Here is a 22,528-nt window from a genome sequence, read left to right as displayed (position 1 = left end):
TTAGACTGTAACATGTGTTAGAATATCCTTCTTTTTAAGGCTGAAGAACATTCCATGGTAAGAATGTACTACACTCTATTTTATTTTTTTAATTTTTAATTATTATAGAACTTTTACATTTCCACTTAATTTGCAGTTATTACAAAATACTGGCTATGTTCCCTTTGTTGTGCAGTACATCTTTGTAGCCTGTCTTATACTCAATAGTGTGTTATTCCCACTCCTCCCACTCCTCCATACCTTTATTGCCCGCCCCACTTCCCACTGGTAACCACTGGTTTGTTCTCTATATTTGTGAGCCTGCCTCTTTTTTTGTTGTTGTTTTTGTTATATTCAATCGTTTGTTGTATTTTATACATTCTACATATAAGTGATATCATATAGTATTTGTCTTTCTCTGTCTGACTTATTTCACTTAGCATAATGCCATCCAAGTCCATCCATGTTGCTGTTAATGGCAAAATTTCATTTTTTATGGCTGAGTAGTATTCCATTGTGTGTGTGTGCGTGTTTGTGTGTGTGTAGTGTACAGTAAATATCTATACATACTATATCTATCTATATCTATCTATCTATCTGTGTGTGTGTGTATATCATATCTTCTTTATCCATTCACCTGTTCATGGACACTTAGGTTGCTTCCATACCTTGGCAATTGTACATAATGATGCTATGAACATTGACATGCATGTATCTTTTCAAATTAGTGTTTTTGGTTTTGGTTTTGGTTTTGCTTTTATATACCCAGGGGTGGAATCTGGGTCATATAGTAATTATATTTTGAGATTTTTGGAGAAATCTCCATACTATTTTCCACAGTGGCTGCATGAATTTACTTTCCTACCAAGAGCCCACCAAGGGTTTCTTTTATCCACATCATTGCCAATATTTGTTGCTTGTGTTCTTTTGATGACAGCCATTCTGACCAGCAAATACACTACAATTTATTTACCCATTCATACGTTAGTGGATAACTAGATTGTTTCCATTTTTTTGTACTGTTTTGAATAATGCTATTATAAACATTGGTGTACAACTATATATTTGAGTTCTTACTTTCAGTTCTTTTGAGATATATAACTAGAAGTTAAACTGTTGAATCAAATGGTAATTTTACGTTTAATTTTCTGAGGAATAGTTATACTGTTTTCTACATTAGCTGTTCAATTTGTTCCTACCAATGATGTACAGGATTCTCAATTTCTCTACATCCTTACCAAATTTGTTTTCTGTTTCTAAAGAAATGGCAACCATATTAATGTGTGTGAAATGTATCTTATTTCCTTAATGAATAATGATGATGAGCACCTTTTCAGGTACTTATTGGCCAATTATCTTGGTTATTTGGGGAAGGTGTCTTCAAGTCCTTGACTATTTTTGAAATGAGCTCTTTGTTTTTGTTTTTGTTGTTGTTGAGTTAAAGGGTTCTTTATATATTCTGTATATTAATTTCTTATCAAATGTATGATTTGTAAACATTTTCTCCCATCCTGTGAGTTACCCTTTATTCTTTTGATATTGTCCTTTGGTATGCACAAAAGTTTTAAATTTTTGTAAAAACCAATTTATCTATTTTTTCATTTGTTGTCTACAAACACCTTTGGTGTATAGCCAAGAAATCACTGCCAAACCCAATAGAATGAAGAGTTTCCCCTACGTTTTCTTCTAAGAGATTTTGTTTAGCTTTTACATTTAGATCTTTGTTCTATTTTGAGTAAATTTTTGAATATGGAGGAATGTAAGGGTATAACTTCATCTTTTGCATGTGAATATCGAATTTCCTCAGTATCACTTGTTGAAAATATTGTGCTTTTCCCACTGAATGGTCTTGACACCTTTACCAAATCATTTGACCGCATATGAGATTTATTTACTGTATTCGTCTATATGTCTATTTGGATTACAATAGATTGTACTAAGTTTTGAAATCAGGAAGTATGATATCTCCCACTTTGTTCTTCTGTTTCAAGATTTTTTATTTGTTTATTTGGAATCTCTTGAAATTCCCTATGAATTTTAGAACTTTTTATTTTCTGGAAAAAATATTGGAATGTTGATAAGAATTGCATGAGATCTGTAGAATCTGTTGAGTAGTACTGACAGCTTAACAATATTAAAACTTCCCACCTATGAACATGGATGTCTATTTCTTTATGTCTTATTTAATGTCTTTTGGCAATGTTTTCAGTATGAAAATCATTCTTCTTCTAGGCTAAATTTATTTTTAATTAATCAATTTGATCCTATTTTAAATGGGATTGCTTTCTTAATTTTTTGAATTGTCATGTTAGTGTATAGAAATGCAACTGATTTTTAATTGTTGATTTTGTATCCTCCAAATTTGCTGAATTTGTTTATTTTTTCTATTTTTTGGTGAAATCTTTGATATTTCTATATTTAATATCTTGTCGTGTGTTGAGAGAATTTATTTCTTCATTTCCAAATTTAAATCTCTTTATTTCTTTCCCTTGTTTTATTACACTGGCTAGTACCTCTAATATGTTAAATAGAGGAGGGAAAAATGGGCATTACTGTCTTTTTTGTTATCTTAGGGGAGAAGATTTCAGTCTTTCATCATTGAGTAGGATGTAGCTGTGGATTTTTCATGCATGGTTTTTATCATGTTGAGGAAGTTTTCTTCTATTCCTAAATTTTTAGTATTTTTTTAACAGAAAAATTATTAAATTTGATCAAAGGATTTTTGTGAATCAATTGGATGACCATTTTTTTCTTTGCTCTCTTAATGTGGTATATTATATTGATTGATTTTTCTATTTGGAATCTACAGGATATAATCAACATTTATAGAATACCAAAAACATCCGAATACATATTTTCCTCAAGCTAACATGAAACATTCACCAAGATAGACCTCATTATGTATCATTAAACACACCTTAAAAATTGAAAGGAATAGAAATGTTATAATGTATGTCTCAGACTAGAGTGAAATTAAACTAGAAATCAACAATGGAAAGATAGCTGGAAATTCCTAAAATACCTGGATAGTAAACAACACACTTCTACGTTATAAATAGGTCAAATAAGTCCCAAGAGGGGTTTTAAAATGTATTCAATGAAATAAAAAAAAAAATACAACTCATCAAAATTTGCAAAATGCAGTGAAAGTTGAAGGAGACTTGTAAGATATTTTGTCATGATATATAATCTTATGGAGACCATAAACTCAATTTTGGGAAGGGGAATAGGAAGACACAAAGCAGCAGTTCCCAGGAAGGGAAATGATCCTAAAATTAAATTCATAAATGGTTTCCAAGCAAAGAACAAATCCAGGGTGTTGCCAGAAAAGAAAAGAAAAAAGATGGAGGGGTCAAATATGAAATGAAGGACATGACTGAAGATTCTTTTCCTTAAACCTCAGAATCATTATGGTTGCATCCTTGGAGTATGACATAATCAGAAAAAGACTCTCTGAGGAGATACAGTATGTATCATAGATGCTCTCAAACAATTGGGCTTCTGGAAAGTTTAAGGGAGTTTTTCCTCAGCCTTCTCAGCAAAAACCCAACGTAGAAATAGGGCTACATTGAAAGGATTTGTGGGTTCAGCATTGTTGAGCCTTGATGAAGCTCACCTCAGAAGGCTTAGACCAAATTGGAGGGTATTTGTGCTAATGAAGAGCTACAGGGGAACCTGTTGATCCTGCCCTGGCACTCCCATGCATGACTATACTTTCATACATTTTTCCTTACCACTTTATTCTCTTATCTATTTTTACCCTTTGTTTTTCTTTCTTTTCTCATTTCTTCACCCCTTTTTGGACAGTTTTGTGTAAGTAATGGACAGAGGACAGGCCTTGGAATCAGAGAGCTTGCATCTGAGACTAAGCTCTAGAACCAAGCTAAGTGACCTAGAATATGTTAAGTCTAATCTCTTCACTTGCATTAATGTAGGAATAATATCTAATTTACTGTGTGATCATGAGGATTAGAGATAGTAAGTGTAATTCCTTAAAGGTAGAAAGTGTCCAATAAGAGTGGCTGTTATATTGTTTTTATTACTGTTGCTACAATTTTGTTTATGTGGTTGATTTGGGTTCTTGGAGCAGCTGTTAGTAAACTCTACACTGAGTTTCTTTACTCTACATACTCTTTAATATGATTATTTTTATGAGGTTGATTTTGATAGCTGATATTGAACTCTCTTAGTCTCTTTACAGCAGAGTATCCATCCCAAGATGCTTTGAGTGCAGGCTTCTAGAAATGCTTACATGATCTCCCTTGAGAAATGCCTGGGAACTTGCATCCTCCTATGTCTCCACTTCTATAAAGATTTCTTCTCAGAGGATTCAAGCAACAAATCATCTACAGGAATTGCCATCTTATGCTTTGCTTCTAACATACTAACATTAGAAAATTATTTTTTAATTTTTATTTTTAATACTACAAATATGTCTTAGGCCTTCCACTAGCAACCAAAGATACAGCAAGCCCTCAGTTAAAGAGAATGCTAATCTATACTGTATCAGTTTCCCCTTCCTGGCTCCACTTCTGGCACGATGGTGTGCAACTCAGAATCACTCCTCAAAAAAACTGATGAAAACTATTTTTAAAACACATTTAAAAATAGTTGGCCTTATGAGCATCCACAAATGGAAATGCCGCTACAGATATACAGCAAATGAAGACACATTTACTAAAGAATATTTACTAAAGCTCCATAAAATGATGAGTCTTTAGTTTTTGAAGATCCGCACTTTTCCCCTCTCCACTCATTGAGCTGGGAACTCCACCCAGACTTGTACAACCAAGAACACAAGTTTTTGACTCCCCCCAGGTCCTGGTTGGAGGGTTGTCTTCCTGGGAAGGACATGACATTAGCATTTCTCATACTGCCCCTAGATACTTGTTGCTGAGGCAAAGTTCTGTACTACTGCAGCCAACAGGTGGGGGCCCCATTCTTCCACCACATTTCCTCTCATGAGACAAAGGTTCTACCTTGGGCACGGTAGGACATTGAGGTCCCAATTGCTATTGACTCAGCTCATAAGACAGGGGATTGTGCCAAGGGAGACAAGCCAAGGACACCTGGGGCTCTTGCCCATATATCCATTGAGCACTTACTTCTTCAAACTGGGCTGTCACTTAGAATTGACCTATTGTTCCTTACTCCAGCACCAGAGTTGTGGCTCAGAGATTTTCCCTGGGAGGAAAGGCAGACCATAGAACAGAGAGCTCAAATTATCTCCCCAAAGGAGCCAACTTTATTTGCAACAGCATATGAAGTTCAAATCTAAGTGTGCTTTCAAAAACAGTAGAAGTGTTGGTGAGAGGCAATGGGGAGAAGACTGATAAATTCATTGAAGATACAGGCTAAATGATAAGCCAACTTGTTGCTGGAGAAAAATAAGAAACCAGCTGCAAGAACTAGAGTCTGAATAAATTTCAAACTTTGACCATCAGGAACTGTCCCTTCATAGCAGCCTGAATTTGACTGGATTAGGGTGTAAATAATTTATTCTCCAGGGCATTGTTATGAACAATAGAGCTTTTAACCAGCAGTTAGTGGAGTTTCATAAGTTAGTGTGGTCAGGTAACTAGACAAACACTGCCTAAGTCCTGCTAAAACCTTGTTATCCCAAAGTGGCTGGGCATGTCCAAGGATGAATCCCTGAGGAAAAACATCAGAGGCTTTACCCTGTGTCTGTTTAGGGGATAGAGGAGGAAGAGAAGGGAATGGACAACACTAAAATAATCCAGTTAGTCTTTAAACAAGTAAACAAGCTAACAACAATGACAAGCACTGAAAGAGGGGAGAGATGAAGCCAGTACCCAAAGTTGCTGCAATATCTAAAATGTTCATTTTCCAAAAAATATGAGACATGCAAAATAAGCAGGAAATTATGGCCTAGATACCAGAAGAATAGCAGGCAATAAAGCCACCTGCAGGAGAGACCAGATGTGAGAAAAGAAGCCATTATAAATATGTTCAAAGAAACAAAGAAAACCATGATTTTAGAAGTAAAGCATGATGACAGTGTCACATCACATAGAGAACATTAATAAAGACACAGAAATTATTAAAAATAACCAAATGGAAATTTTGGAACTGAAAGGAGCAATAACTGAAATTTAAAAATTCACTAGATGGAATCAATAATACACTTAAACGGGCAGAAAGTAAAAGTACTTAAGAATAGATCAATAGAAATTATGCAATCCAAGAACAGAGTGAAAAAAAGAATGAAGAAAAAATGAGCAAAGTCTCAGAGAAATGTGGGACACTAATGTATACCAACAGACATGTAAAGGCAGCACCAGAAGAACAGAGAAGGAAAGGAGCAGAAAAATATTTGAAAAATTAGTGGCTAAAAAATTCCCATTTCCTAAAAAATTTAAATCTACATATCCAGGAGGTTCAACAAACTGCAAGTAGGATAAACTCAAAAAGACCCATGAATAGACACATAGTAAAAATGCCAAAGAAAATCTTGAAGGCAGCAAGAGGAAAATGACATCTTGCTTAAGAAAACTCGTATAAGATTAACAGTTGACTTATCATCAGAAACAATAGAGGGCTGAAGGCAATAGGATAATCTATTCTCAGCCCTCAAATTTTAAAAGCTCTTAATCAAGAATCATATATCCAGCAAAATTATCATTTAAAAGTGAAGATGAAATAAAAAGACATTTGGAAAACAAAATCTGAAAGAATCTGCTGCCAGTAGACCTACCTTACAAGACATACTAAAGTTAGTTCTTCAGGCTGAAAGCAAGTGACCCAAGACAGTAATTTGAATACACACACACACAAAACAAAGAACACTGATAAAGGTAATTATGCAATTATAAAGGAGTATAATTGCCTATTTCTTATCCTTTCTTATCTTGTTTAAAAATCATAAGGCAGTATACATTTAATTGTATTTGTGGGCATATAACATAAAGAAATGTAATATATTTTCCAATAGCAGGGCAAAGAGGTTGGTGAGAACAAACCAACATTGGGTTAAGAATTGACTCCAGATGTTTCACTTGAATCCAAAGGAACAAATGCATAGAACCTGAAATGGAAAGAAGGCTAATATGAGAAAAATTATACATATAACATAAAAATTGTGTTCTACACTGGAAACTGACACAACACTGCAAACTGACTATAACTCAATTTAAAAAAAAGAAAAATTATACATATAAACTTGCTCTCTTTTCTCCTCTCAGCTTCTTTAAAAGACATAAAATTACATAAAGGAATAATAATTATAATGATGTACTGTCGGGCTTATAACATGCATAGAGATAATACTTATGACAAGAATACCACAGTAAGAAAGAAAAGAGAGTAGAGCTATATGGGAATGCTGTTTCTACATTCTCTGAAATTGCTGGTGTAATTGTGAAACTGTTTTTGATAAGACATATATGGTAAGGCCTAAAGCAATCACTAAGTAAAAACTAAAAATATATAGCAAGAAAATCATTAAAGAAGTTAAAAAGTAATATTAGAAAATATTCAATTAATGAAAAAGAAAACAGTAATGCCAAAAAAAGACTTGAGGTGTAGAGAAAATAATAACTTAAATGAGAAATGTAAATCCTATTGTTTTGCTTAGTTTTGTTTTTATGAACTCTGGATACAAGTCCCTTATCAGATATATTATTTGTGAATATTTTCTACCATTTTGTGGGTTGTCTTTTCATTTTCTTAACATTACTTTTTCAATTAATGCTATGTCTCTCTCTCTCTTTTTTTTTTTTTCCTCAAAATGAATCAGAGCAAACACAACATGTGTACAAATCTATAGATAAAGCTGCTCTGGAAAAAATGCATAAATACATGGCAAAGAAATGAGACTTGGCATTTTAATGCTGATCATGCCATCCTCAGTGCCATAACACCAAATCTGTGCTTGCAACACAGTAAAATATGTGTATCTGCTATACCCTACTTCTCAAATCCAGGACTTATGAACTCAAATCAGAATTTGCCATCAAAAACTCAAACTTGAATTCCTGTACTAGGAATGTCTCCAGTAGAGAGCACTAATGTTTTTTGAATATTCGGTGTAAGTAGCTTTAATTGAGATAAGGCCTAGGAAGGAGTTACAACCATTTCCCATTCCCATATATCTGGGTACACAAGACATAGGCATTTATTCCATATCTATTAACAGTTTACAGAGCACCCACTGTCCCCAGGCACCACATTAGGCCTTGGGATCCTGAGGAGGAAAAGATACACTCTTACCCTCAAGGAATTTGGCCTAGTGAAGAAGACTGTCTCAATCCCCTAATAACATCTCCTTGCATCAATCAAGGAAAGCATTTACTAATCATGCACTTTCCTGTCACAAACTACATACATATATGTAGAAAAGCACATGGACTGTAAGCATTTGAAAACAGTAGGTTCAGGAGGGCCTTAGAGAAAATCTAGTCAAAATCTCTCATTTTATACCTGGAAACTAAACCCAGAGTGGATAAGTGACTTACCCACGATCACGACAAGAACTAAGATTAATATGGCACTTCCTATACGCCTAGAACTGCTCTAACAGTATTGTTTATTTAATCCTCACCACAACTCATTTTTGAAATACAAAACTAAGGCACAGAGAAATTAATTAACAACAAAAATCAAACAGCTCACAAGGGCAAAGTCAGGATTTGAATCTAAGTAGTCTTGCTCCAGAATCCATACTTTTAGTCACCATGCTATATTTAAGTAGCTATGTCTAAAGGCAGTCATGATTTTCTGACTCATGTTTTTACACTGTCTTGTTATTTTATACTGTCAGGGTTTCCAGCATCTCTAGAACCCATTGGTCAAAAATTATCAAAATATCTCAAGATATTATGGTACTTCAAAGTCACAAGATCCTCGATTTGGGGAAAATGGCTCAATTCAACGTGGATGTCCATTTTACCAGAATGTGAAGATGAAGACATGCACAGACATGAGAAATATAATAAGTAATCTTGTAATAAGTATTCTTTTATCTTACTTTGACAAATGTTGCCACTTCTGTCTCATTTCCTTGTCTTCCTGAATCACTTCCATGTACTCCTTCTCACTTCCAAATCCCAGTCTTTAAGTGTGTTGATTCTTCAATCAAATAAGAACATGTTAATGTAGACAGAGCTAGGGATTAAATCTTGAGAGGACCCTGCACTATACAAGATAGAGAAAATGTGCATTTCAGAAGCCTCAGACTTCACTTCACCCATTCATTTATTATCTAACAAATATTTATTGGGTGCCTGCCATATGCACAACAATGCACTGGGTTCTGGGGATGTGCTAGTCTATGTGATGGATGTGACCTTTACTCTCCTGAGGTCCACAGTCTTACAGCATTCCTCCAGAGTAAGTTAGGGATCAATAGTTAAGCACTTGTCAATTCTCAACCCGTTGGGCCTCTGAATGATGCCTGAGCTACAGGAGGATGAACAGAATGACTCAGCAAGACTGGGGACTGCTAAGAGATGCTGTCACTTTCAGGTGTGCAGACTACAGAGGAGAGAGCATGTTATTTTGAAATGACAGTAATACACTGAGTGATATGCATGAACTATAAAATAGTTTATAAATAGAAATTATTTGCATTATGATTATGTTTTGTCAGAATGCACACATCTTTTTTTGTGTGTTTGTGTCCTTGAGGACCCTGAAGAACAAAATTTTGTATCTGATTATTGAATTGGTTAAGTAAATTAAGCAAATCCAGGCATTTTATTTGATAATCAAGTTCACTCAAAGATGAAGGTAAAATTATAAAATTTACACCCACTTACATATTTGTTTCATCCTTTAGTATGCTTCCCCCCCTCATTTTTACTTGCAATCAATCTGTCTGTAACTCCCCCAGTTACACAGAGGCCTTTACCAGACACAAAAAGCTATTCTGCTCACAAAAACAACAGGCTTCCTTAAGCCTTAAGTTTTTTTTTTTTAATTTGCCCTTTAGGTCTCAATTTCTGTGAAAAATGTGGGAAGTCCTCTCCACTTTAGCCCACTCTTTCATCTACCAATGTATGACCCAACTACATTTGCCCTTCAATTTTGTAATGAGATAAAGGACGCATGATTTATTATCATACTGCTCTTTTTCATAAGGTGACCTGGTTACATTCAGCTATTATAAAGCATATTTGAGTCATAGGCTCTGAACCATGTCAATATCCTGTACTAGGAGATTTTAATCAGCCCTGAATTTGCTCATATATCCAGCTACATATTGGCCTCTATTTTTTTTTAAACTATAAGTTTCTTGAGGGCACATGTTTATTTGTTTTTAAATCCTCCAAAAACAATTTGGTGGAGAGACTGAATTGGAGATAAAGAAGTTAAGAGAGATAAATTAGTAGAATAAGTGGATAACTGGAAGGTGTGCCTGCATTTGGATACATAGCATTCAGGAGACAAAGACAAAGAGAACTGTGGTGTAGGGACACACTGGGGTTTGTTTAGTTAGTCCCCACTGATTTATCATGTCCAGCCTAACGGTCCCTGGAGGAATGCTTGGAGACTTGTGGACCCCAGGAGGGCAAAGGCCACATCCATCAAATGGACCAATGTATCCTCAGAAACCAGTCCAGTGTTTTGCACACAGTAGGCATAGAATAAACATTTGTTGGATGATAAATGAGTGGTAAGATGAAACGAAGTCTGAGATATCTGGAACATGAAATATTCCTATCTTCTTTTCTGATATAGTCCAGGATAGTTACATTAAACACAGAAAACAGAAACTCCTGCCTAGACTGTTAGTGGCTTGCCCCAGATCTCACTGCCAGAAGAGCCACCAGCAGAAGCCAAGATACCAATTCTCATACACTTTCTGACTCATATCTTTTCCTCTATTTCTAAAATGTTCTGAATCTTGTTCTTTTACAATTTATATTGATTCTTAAAAATTCTTAACAAACTATATATATATGTGTGTATATATACATACATACACACACACATACACACATACATATGCATACATATTATGTCCTAGTCTTAGAGAATCAGTTAAGATTAGAATTGAAGTTCAGTATTAAATGTGTATTACAATTAACAGATAGCCTAATATTAGGCCAAGAAACACATATGCACAAATACATACACGCACAGTCATTGAGGAAAAAAAGATGGGAGGGGCATGGAATCAAGGCCTAGCTGGTATTAGACCTGGGTTACTTCAAATCAAAGAAATGAAAAAGTTGACTATGAGGAACCTCAGAAACCAGCTGTTTTCACTGTATCAGGAAAACTTTTGCCCAGATTTCAACATGGTCCAGGGAACACAGATTGAATTCTTACAGGGATCCCAGCAAGCACTGTCTCAGTCACTAGCAGAACCCATCAGGGCTTTTTTTATATCACTTCACAGGAGCTAAGGAGCACTAACTCTGCTTTAATTCTAAGCTTTCAGCCTGGCTTCACTTGCAAATATTTTCTTAGAAGTCTTCATTTTATGGATGGGAAAGAGACAATAGTCAATAACTGGCTGGCTCCTGTGTGGCAGATTCCAATATGGGACCCAGATGACAGTACATATTCTTTAAATGGGATGCATGGGAAACTTTCAAAGAAATATTTGGACATCTTCCCAGAAGACAGATTAGCTGGAGATGGCGGGCATCCTGCTGCAGGAAATCGTGTTTTTCCCTTGAAGGAGAGCCTGGAAGATCACCTTCCTAACACTTGTCATAAAAGGAAGGGATGTCATATAGTTAAGGCAGAGGGTCAATCAGCATAGTGGGCTGAGAACACAGAGTAATTGGTCATGAATATTTAAGACTGGGACCATGATAAGGGATCAGCTCACACAGAAGTGCACAGCTGGCCTTGCACAATTACAGTTTCTAGTCAAGCTACCTTATTCCAAAAACACTTGCAATGTCGACCTCATCCTGTCCTTGGACTTCTCATCACTGAGCTCATTCTCAGGGGTCATTCTCAGAATTTCTCCCAGGCCCGAGGAGAGCTCACATTAAAACTCTGCAAACAGGAGATTGAAAAGTTCAGGAAAACATGGTGAAGTCTTTGATCAAACATAAATAAAAATTCTTCATCAATGACAATATGCTCAATCATACACAGTTGAACCAGCAGGATGACTTTCTGAGAATGCAAAGCCATGAATGCCTACTCACTTTTGTTCTTTTCTTCTGACCTGATGTCTCAGTAGGACTAACAAACTTGAACCCTGGTGTTGAGAAAATATTGCAAAGTAATATTTCAATTGAGCACTGTAAAGCTAGCCAAACTTTCCCAGACCCATGTTCCTATGCTCCTCCTTCAACCCTGCATGGCCCACCAACCTCTCCTCCCCTTTCAGGTGCTGCATGCTTCCCCTGTAGATTACATACCTCTGAGAAAAGGAATAATGATTCCTGTTTACCTTCGTATTCTGCCTCACCTCTCCAGAACTCCAGTGCTTTCTTTTATACACTGTAGAATTTCAATGTTTTAATTAATTGAAAGAAATAGAGAATTTTCCATTATCAGAAATAATTTTATAATACAGAATTGGAAAATAACTGTTAATACTTGATAATATTCTGTCTTCCATTAATCATAAAAATTTTCTCATGACACAGAGAAATCTGAACTCTTATCAAGGCAGCCACATGGAGCAGAGATGATGACACTCAGAGTCTCTCTTTTTTAAATTTTTTTTTTTTATTTTTTGGTTTGGTTTGGGTTTTATTGTTTTGTTTTGTTTTTCAGGGAATCAACTCAGAAAGGCCCTGCCAAACCAGGAGTGAGTTGATTGCTCCATGTAGGTCATGCAGTTCAATAACACAATTTGTAGTGATCCTTTCATTTCTGTTATTTGTGACTCTGCTTGTGCCATTGGGCAGAGGAACCGGCCACATTGCTGCTCACAGTCATCTCCTTTATCATATGAATGTGAGGAGCCTACCACTAGATATGTCCCCAAACCAATGGGATGCTGTAGAAAACAGAGTATTTCTATGTCTTTTTCTTCTGGATTTTCTCAGGTTACCAGAAAGAGATTGACTGAGCCCTGAGGGTGGATTGGTCATTTTTAAGACAATATTTGGGGCAGATAAGGCAAACATATAGAATTTAGGTCTTTCTAAATTTTACTTCTCTTTCATGAGTCTCTTTCTTATTATTATCACCTGCACTGATCCATCTCTTCATGTAAGTAGTACTTGGTTGTTTTCTATGTGTTCACCTAAGTTCTGAGCTGCTTGAGGTCAGAAACCAATATTGATGCTTTTTGATATTGTTCTTGATATCTAGCATACTGATGGGCACAGAATGAGTGCTTAATAATTATGATGAGACTTCTAAACACAATTTTACACTTTGAAAAATTTGGCTGTGGAAATAGTGACTGAGTCTTTTAGAATTTTCTATGAACAGAATAATAAATGTATATAGGAAATTTATAAAATATAGATGGGAAATAAAATACAGCAGCATCTTTCAGAGACACAGCTTCTCTTTCCTTTCTCTTTCCAGATCCATGCAGGTGACAGATCTTTCTCTGTCCACCTCTGATGGAGACTATATTCTTTACTGTCCAGTAGCATATTCCCTTTGATTGTCTCTTAGGTATGCAGAATTGTGAGCATATTCGAACTTTCCTTCTTTCCTTCTGTCAAATTCTTTTCAGCAGTTTTACACACACACACACCCTTCCCGCACCACCAATTTTTTGCAGATTATAAACAGGAGTTCTTCAGGCTTCTGCCTAAGAGGGTGGACTTTGCAGACTGGTGGGCCTGGGTTTGAACCTTACATGATCACTTTGGATGTTTCTGGATTAGTTAAAATTAGCTGCCAGTTACAGAGACTGCAAAGAACAGTGGCATAAACAAAGTGATGTTTGTTTCTCTTTCACATTAAACAAATTTCTAGAGAGACAATCCAGAACTGGTATTATGATTTCACAAATCTCCTGAGGCTTAGGCTGGTTCCACTTTTTAAGTTTGCTAAACATCAGATGAGGTCCTCAATCTCATAGCCCTAGATGGAGCTTTATCCATCACATGCAATGTAGAAAGGAGGAAGGAAGGAAGGGAAGGAGACAGAGGAAGGCAAGCATCTATGTTCTCTTAAGGAAATTTCCCAGAGGCTGTCATACACTTCCTGTTACATTTCATTGACCAGAATTTACTATTGTGACCTCACTAACCTGGAATAGAGACTGGGGAATGTTGTCCTTATTCCAGACAATACTCAGCTGAAATGTGGGCGGTTCACATCCTTAGAAAGAAAGGGGGAAAGGAGCATCGGAGTAGCCAAATACCAGTTACTCTATACCACTTTTTTCTTGACTGTTATTATCCATCTCACAGGAGTCTTTGGATTAAAATAAATGTTACTATGAAAGCATCTAATACAGTATCTAGCATAAAACAAGCTTTCAGTTAATGTTAGTTAATATCCCTCCTTATTCCTTTTTTGTGAATTTTCTCATTTCCCTGATACCCCATCATTGGCATCCAAATTCTATTTTAAATACTTGCCCCAGTTGATGGTACTAAGCTGTAGTCTTGTACCTTTTCATAAGAGGGAGCAACAAATACATTATTATTCAATGTCAGCATTAATTTTTTAGCTTAAAGTTTGGCTAAGATTTAAGACATAGCTCTTGGAATCAAATAGACCTAGATGTGAATCCCGGCTCTGCCGCTTAGTCAGTGTCTAACCCCAGCCTCTTGCTCCCTCCATTTCCTCATCTGTGACCTGGGGTAAGATTCAGATATGAGGATTAAATGAAAATAATAGAGAGAGAGCACCTGACAAAGTAAGTGGTAGTTTTTCTTATCTTTTTAAATTTGGCCTAATCTGGGTGAACCTTTTTGAAAATGAACTCTTATTCCATTAAAAAAAAAAGTTTTAAAATTGGTCATCTCCATACATATACAAATGAGTGTTGTTAAATTGTTAGTCAAACCTTTTGATAATTGTCTCCAAAATCAGTTTAAACCCAAATAGCAGCAAAGTCTTTCTTGTGTTTTTTTTTAAAGAAAAAAACAGCATAGCTGAGCCTTAACCTTATTTAGCCTTGATTTGAATGATTTTTGGCAGATCCACTCTTAGAAGCAGAAACATTTCCACCAATGAGTATATTTCATAGCATCTTTCCCCCAGTGGCTAGTTGTTAAGCCTCTACTGTGTCCCAGAAGCTGTGCTAGTTTCTGGGGACATATTGGTAAGCAGAAATGCACATGGTCCTTGCTGCTGTGGAAGTCGCAGTTACTGAGGGAGACAGGTGAATGAATCACTGAAAATAAATGAAAAATTGCCATTATTAAAGTTGTTAGGAAGGAGACATACAGGTGCTGTGAAAGTATGTGCGAACATCTTATGATCCAAGGTTGAATGGTGATTTTAGGAACAAAAAATTGACCAGTCAGTTGAAGTAAAGAGATGTTATGAGCATATGGTTTGAAATGAGCTCAGACACAAGGTGAGCCTGCCCTTGGCATGGACCAAAACATGCCACAGTCTCCAGCACCACTCCAAAGAATGCATTTCATGGTTTGGGGCTGTATTTAAAATAAGTGCCCGTGATATATAACTTCTCAATGTGATACTCTGAAAGGGGCTACATAACTTAGGAATAATCTAATTATTTCATAATGTATTCATGCTATATTGATAAATATTAAATTCACATACTTTTTTTTTTGATACACCAAGCAGAGATATCTGAGAAAATTGGCTGTAAAGTAGGATCTTTTCAGAGAGGGTCAGAGTGTTGATCTGCATTTCCTGTAGTGAGAATGAATTTGAAGCCATTTGGCTGAATGGGGTGGCATAAGAAACACTGTTGGCAGAAGAATAGGTAGCCCACAAAGTAGCAGTGGAGGATGACCACAGGATGAGAGGTGTGAGCAGTGTGTTCCAGAGAGCAGGCAGGACTGTGCTTGGGATGGCCCATCTCAGAGCCAGCAGGCAGCACCAATGTCCCATCTCTCCAAGGCATTCCAGGTTCACATAGACAAGAACCCAGCTTGGCACCTTGGCAGTGGGGTACCATTTCTCCTTGTCCTGTCCAGCTGAGCTAACGGGGCATCCTTTGGGGAAAATGTTGCCTCTCTGGTCTCTTTTAGGGGTTTGGAAGTTGGCTGGGAGGCTCTGTTCCCATGTAACATGTTAGGGCATGACTGAGCCTCGGGGGAAGAGCTGCCTGACATTGGACTGTAGGTGGTTTCTTGTTCTGAGCTGATAAATTTAAGATGAATTCCATTCATCTAAAGATTTTTAAGTTCATCTTTGTAGGCAAACCTAAATGAGTTTTAGTTAAATGAGGTACCAAAATAGGCAACTGAGCAAGGGCTTGTCTTCCAAAAGCATTTGTGAGTCATGATGCAGTTTCTAGAGGCATAGTTTTGTGCACAGTGGGCAGGTTCCCAGCCCTCCCCAAGAGTATTTGTGCTAGGTATTTACCCAAAGGCGTCACAAGACTTTCACTTTCACCTTCCCAGGAATGCCATTGGAACTAGGAATTTCCCCAGCTCTTCAATTGCTCTGTAATTGGAATTCCTCCCTCAGGGTGCAGCAAACTTGTTTCGACCTCAGGGACATCTCAATTGCTGTTCTCTGCCTAGAAAATTCTTCCCCTAAGAATCTGAATGACTGCTTCCTTCTCAATGGAAGGTCAGCTCCAGAGTGACCTCAGGGATACTTTCCCTAATATCTAGATAAAGTACCACTGCCTGCTACCATCATAGTCCTTCAGACCTGGGTTCATTGCTTGCTGACTTGTTCATATTCTGTTCCCCCCAACACAAACACAAGAATATAAGTTCTGTGAAAGCATGGTTCTTGTCTCCCTTGTTTACCTGTTCTTAAGCCTGGTAGAGAGTAAACTTCCCAACTTGCTGCATGTGATAGTAGGCAAAAAGTTTACCCCTTTGGACATAAAATAGGGATAACACCACCTGTGCTTCCTGCCTCATAGAAAAACTGAGGACCTGGAGTTAGGGTGCCAAAGATACTTTCTCTCCCAGAAACGTGACTAATTTTTTGATTCCATATATATATATATATGCAAATATGAATACCATTTACCCAATTACATAACCCCAAAAGTCTTAGAACACATTTTGTGCTTGTCTTTGCTTTGCTCCCCACTAAACTACTCCTTAAACAATAGTAATCAGTTTGTCCAGAGGCCATATCCTTAAGGTCCCTCCATTCAGCACCCTTCCTTCACAGCTTCTTGATTGCCTTGAGTCTTTCCAGGACCACTGATAATTGTCTTCCAACCAGCAGTTCAGTTTGTATTCTTTCCCCTCTTCCACCTCCCAAATTTGTCATCCACACTGCAGGAAAATAATTGTTGTGGAAGGCAAATTCCACACCAATACTGCTTAGTTTAATAATCATGTAATGACTTGCTTTGCCACAGGATCATGTCCAAATACCTTGAAGAACCATGTAAGGCAGTCTTCCTCTGTGTGCTTCTGCAACTCTCCAGCTTCACCACTTGCCCTTCTGTCATTTCTAAATCATCAGTGCACACAACATGGACAGAATGTGCACAGTCAAGTGCCATATGCACCAACCATCCCAAACTGTTTGCAGTGCAGAGAGGAAGGATTCCAGGTGGCTTCACTCCCCTCTATCTGTGGTGTTCACATTGCCTTGTCAAACACCTGCCCATCTTTTAAGAGTCAGTTCAAGTGTACCTATTCTTAAAGAACATTCCAAACACTTGCCCTCTGCCCACCACTTCCAAGAGCTCCTCATTTCTTCCTCTGCACTGCCTCTGAGCCTTGTAGTATGCCTATTATAATACCCATGCCAGAGATCATCTCTGCCTCCTCCTCAGTGCTCCTTCATGGTCAAGTTATTTGATTCATCTCCTGAGCTTCCTGGGCCAGGCATTACACTTGGCATGTTAATCAGTATCTGGAAAAGAACAAAACAACCAAATTCAGTGTACTTATTATCTAGTAGAGGGCTTCATTCAATAACATACTTTTGACTGATATTTGAAAAATTGAAAGATCTCCTTGAAGGTTAGAGTTAGGAAGAAGGGATATTGTATTTATGCTGTTAATAGATATCAGTTGAATGGCCAAAATAATTTGTCAATGAGCTAGTGTTAACTGAACATTTACTGTGTTCAGAGTTCTGGATGTGGCCAATTGCAGGGGATGCTTGAAATAGCTTTTGGACATTTCTGAAATGACTCTGGCTTTATCATTTCACTGGGTCAAAATGTTAAATGGTCAGCACAGATTCTCAGCTTCCAGGCAGTTTAGAACATAGTGCCTGAATGTTTTTTCATCCACTACCCTCTTAAAGGATTTTGAAACACTGTGTCCTTTCCTCATCCATTTAAAAAGATAATATGTAAAAATTTTATATTGACTTTAAATCATTATAAAAGATGGTGCTTCTTACATTATAAATATTGATTTACAAAAACCACTCTTTTTAATGTACACAATGGAAGCTAAATTAATTACCAAAGTGATTTTGTATCTACCATGTCATCCATATAAAAAAAAAAAACACACATTATAAACAAACTGTTCTAGAAAAGCCAGGAATTTTACATAGTTGTTTCCCTTGCAGAACTCATTTCATTCCTCTTCTCCTATAAAACTTAATCCCCATATAACATTCTTGTGTTTGATATATTTTCTTGATTACAAGTGCATTCTTAGCTCACTCTCATCCATGTATACTCACCCCTTGGCTCAGGACACCTGCTGGACATTGGTTGAACATCAATTTCACCTTTTCTGTCTCTTACTTCAAGAGACAGAAAAGGTCCTCACAAAATTGGGAAGGAGGAAAAAGAAAAGTAGAAAAGGAAATCAGTGCAGGACCTGACTTTTGGTGAGGGAGCCAAAAAGGGGAAAACACTCTTTTACTGGGACACACACAGAGAGATCAGTTGGGATTGAAGGAGATCCAATGAGGGTGAGAGGAGTGCACAGCAGATGCCTGGCTGACAGAGCTGAAAGAAACCAGCACAAAATATCCCTGTAATGAATCCCCAGACCTTGACTTGAGCTGTTGATGCTGAGCTAGGAATGTCTGCTGAAGCTGAGGGAGAGGGCTGAGGCTGATGGCACAGACTGAGTCTCATGGGGTTGGAGTGTGTTGTTTTCTGTGATTGGTAGTGTCTATGGAACAGAACTGCCTGGGACCTGAATTCAAAAAGCAACATTGCTGATGCACATGGTGTGGATTATCTAGTTATCTCATGGACATATTCACTATTTCTGCAGGTCCAGGGCCCAATTTGACATTTTTGCAATAGAAGAGAAGCACGGTTCTATCAGAATCATCATAATTTTGGTCTGAGAGACCCAGGGGAAGTTCGGGTTGAAATCAGAATCCATGGCCAAAGAACCTGCATATTTCATTGGCACAACTGTGATTTTTATTGGGTCCAAGGCAGAGGGTGTGGATATGCTCTGTGGTTGTCTTGGTGGTCCCATGCCACAAGGAAGAGAGAGCCAAGAGCAGAGATCTGGGTGCACAGAAGGGGAAGTTGAAGCCTTTCCATCAGCCTTGTCTACTACATGAAAATGTGACAATAGGGATGGCAGTGACCTGATACTGCACTGAGGACCCAGCTGGGGGACTGAAGGATCATTACAGGAGGCCCTAGTTCATGACATCTTTAGATTTGTTTCCACTGGTGTTTCTGTGTAGAATTTGGACATTCCCATGGCAATAGAAAGGACAAAGGAACTGTTATGAGTGTGTATTGGAAACATTCCAACACCACATACCACAGCCTGCACCCCAGAAATGGTTTGGAAGTCTCAATTCCAATAAAAGGAGAAACCCTAGCCACTCTCCAATCTGTGATAAACACCTAATCAAAATGAGGCTCTGTTAAACAACAAAAGTACATTGTGTTCACCACAACAAAAACCACATTGACAATCATAGAAATAACAGGCAATGCACTCACAAGAATGACATGGCACCACACCATACCAAAAACAGATCTCACAGCAATATCATGGAAATGTGCGCAGCCAACACAGGAAATCTTCCACTTAATAAAAGCCCTTCAAGTCTACAACAGATAACTGACAATCTTTAACCCATAAAGATAGAGAGCTATAATAAAATGAAAAAGAAGAACCATTCCCAGACCCAACCTCCAACACACTTGGAAACTGAACAAAAAATAAATTAAAAAAAGGCAGCATGTGAACATCCTTATCTACAAAACAGACTGAAATAAAAATTAGATTATGACTACTTCTTAAAAAAAAGTTTTAGTTTTCTAAAATGTCTGAATTTTCAAAGCCACATTTTATATTCTCCACCACCTTTTTCTTGTCAATGAGCCTGAGTAAGGTGTTCACTCAGTGACCAAGAAGATCTCAGGTGTTGTCAGCAGGACCTAAAGCAAGCCTCCTCCTACTTGCTTCATCAAAAGAAAATCGACCTATAGTTCCTGCCACTGAGCCAAGAAAACAGGCAGTGAAAACACATTCAGTGTTGTTAATCATCAGAGAAATGCAAATTAAAACCACAGTGAGATATGACCTCGTGTCTACCAGGATGGCTATCATCAAAAAGACCACAAAACCACAAACATTCAGCAACAATGTGGAGAAAATTGAACCCATATACACTGTTGGTGTATAGTTTATACAGAGACTAGTGTGTGAGAGCTGAGTCCTGGAGGCCTGTGATTTATCCAGGAGGTCAAGTCATTGCAGGCAGCATGTGCTGCTTGAAGCCAGTTTTCAGCCCTGGCTGTCCATGCGCATCAGTCTCCTCAGGAGCTGAGTCCCCCAAAATCACAAACTCCCACCCAGAGATTCTGATATAATTGGCCCAGGCATCCTGATTTGAAAAGCTTCCCACTTGATTCAATGTGTAGTCACATTGAGAGACACTGTGAGCAACTAGTTCACTCTGGGTTTAGTCAGTATAATTTATACACCCAAACTAGGAAAAGAAGGAACAATAGAAATGCAAACTATTACAACCACAATGGAAAACAGGATGGTGGCTTCTCAAAAAACTAAAAATAGAACTAATATATGATCTAGCAATTCCACTTCTGGGTATTCATCCAACGAAAATGAAAACATTAACCTAAAAATATATATGAACCCCAATGTTCATGGTAACCTTATTTACAATTGCCAAGATATGGAAGCAAACTAAGTGTCCATCAACAGATGACTGGATAAAGAAGTTGTGGTATATATAAAATGGAATATTACTGAGCCATAAAAAAGAATGAAATGTTGCCATCTGCAACAATATAGATGGACTTGGGGAGTATTATGCTGAGTGAAATAAGTCAGACAGAAAAAACAAATACTGTAGAATATCACTTATATATGAACTCTGAAAAAGAAAACTAGTGAACATAACAACAACAACAACAACAACAAAAAACAGACTCACAGTTATGGAGAACAAACTAATGGGTATCCATGGAGACAGGGAAGAGGGGAGGGCAAGACTGGGATAGGGAATTAAGAGGTACAAACTACTACTTATACAATAAATAAGCTACAAGGATATGTTATACAGCACAGGGAATATAGCTGATATCATATAATAACTATAAATGGAGTATAACCTTTAAAAACTGCAACCTGGAACTTATATAATATTGTACATCAACCCTACCTCAATTAGAAAAACGTCGAAGACCAGTTTGCCCCATGTGACCGAGGTCCCTCCAGTTTTGCCTCCTTTTCCTATCTGTAGGGCTCAGTGTCATCATCTGTTAAATAAGGTACTCAGGCTAGAAGGCCAGCTCTACTTCAAGAATCCTGTAAATCTATTGAAAGCAAACTAAATGATCAAATGAGAAAACTCAATCCCAGCATGAGCAATCCTTACTGCTGGCAGAAGTTCCATCTCCACCATGATGAAATGAGGACTAGATAGTGCACACTTGTTCCTTGCTTTCATAGACAGTAAGACACAGCTGATGTTATGTGAGATTTAAGAAGTAGGGAGAACAAGCCACATACTGCACTAAACTTAATACTCTCATCTGCCTTTGCTTTCCCTTCCTTGCACACTTACTGGAGGTGAGATGTGTTTAATTAAGGTTATATACCAATAAAAACCAAATTATTATTTGCTTTTACCCATCAAATTTGTCTATATAGAAAATGTTTTCAAATAATAAAAATCACATTTATTAACCATAAAATTTCAAATAATTTTAAAACACAAAGAGTAGAAAGTAAGAGTTATCCATCTCTTGCCCAGATATATTTTATTTCCTTTAAGGAGTTTAACACATATCATTCAATACCTTTTCTTATATATATATATATATATATATACATAAAGTATATTTTAAATAAAATGTATTAATATTATGTGTAAATTTTACAACTTGCTTTTTCATTTGACAATATATACTGTAGACATCTTTTCACTTGAATTTACATTGCTTTACCTCATTCTTTTTAAAGGCTGAATAGTATTCTACTGTCCAGATGAAATAAACTGTATTAAGCCCTCCCTACTGAGCCTGGTCCTCTCCCCCCTAAGGTGCAGCCCCCTGCATCTGTGAAGGGGAGACGTGGTCTTGGGGGAAGAGCAGGATGTGCAGACAGAGGTG

At 37.2% G+C, this 22,528-nt stretch overlaps 2 protein-coding genes across 2 annotated transcripts in view; one reads left to right on the top strand and one right to left on the bottom strand.

Moving 5' to 3' along the window:
* LOC135320668 (putative N-acetylated-alpha-linked acidic dipeptidase) overlaps window positions 1-22,528 on the top strand; it is a 498,181-nt gene that overhangs the window by 340,429 nt on the left and 135,224 nt on the right.
* LOC135320670 (actin-related protein 3B-like) overlaps window positions 21,372-22,528 on the bottom strand; it is an 876,522-nt gene continuing 875,365 nt past the window's right edge. The window contains exon 7 of one of the 2 annotated variants that reach the window (XM_064483796.1): window positions 21,372-21,730. The gene's annotated coding sequence lies outside the window, so the exon portion shown is untranslated. The remainder of the gene's footprint in view (window positions 21,731-22,528) is intronic. The other variant, XM_064483795.1, reaches the window with a different exon arrangement.

Source organism: Camelus dromedarius, unplaced genomic scaffold, assembly GCF_036321535.1.
Source record: "Camelus dromedarius isolate mCamDro1 unplaced genomic scaffold, mCamDro1.pat HAP1_SCAFFOLD_114, whole genome shotgun sequence".
Lineage (NCBI taxonomy): Eukaryota > Metazoa > Chordata > Mammalia > Artiodactyla > Camelidae > Camelus > Camelus dromedarius.
This window is presented reverse-complemented; position numbering and strand designations above follow the sequence as displayed.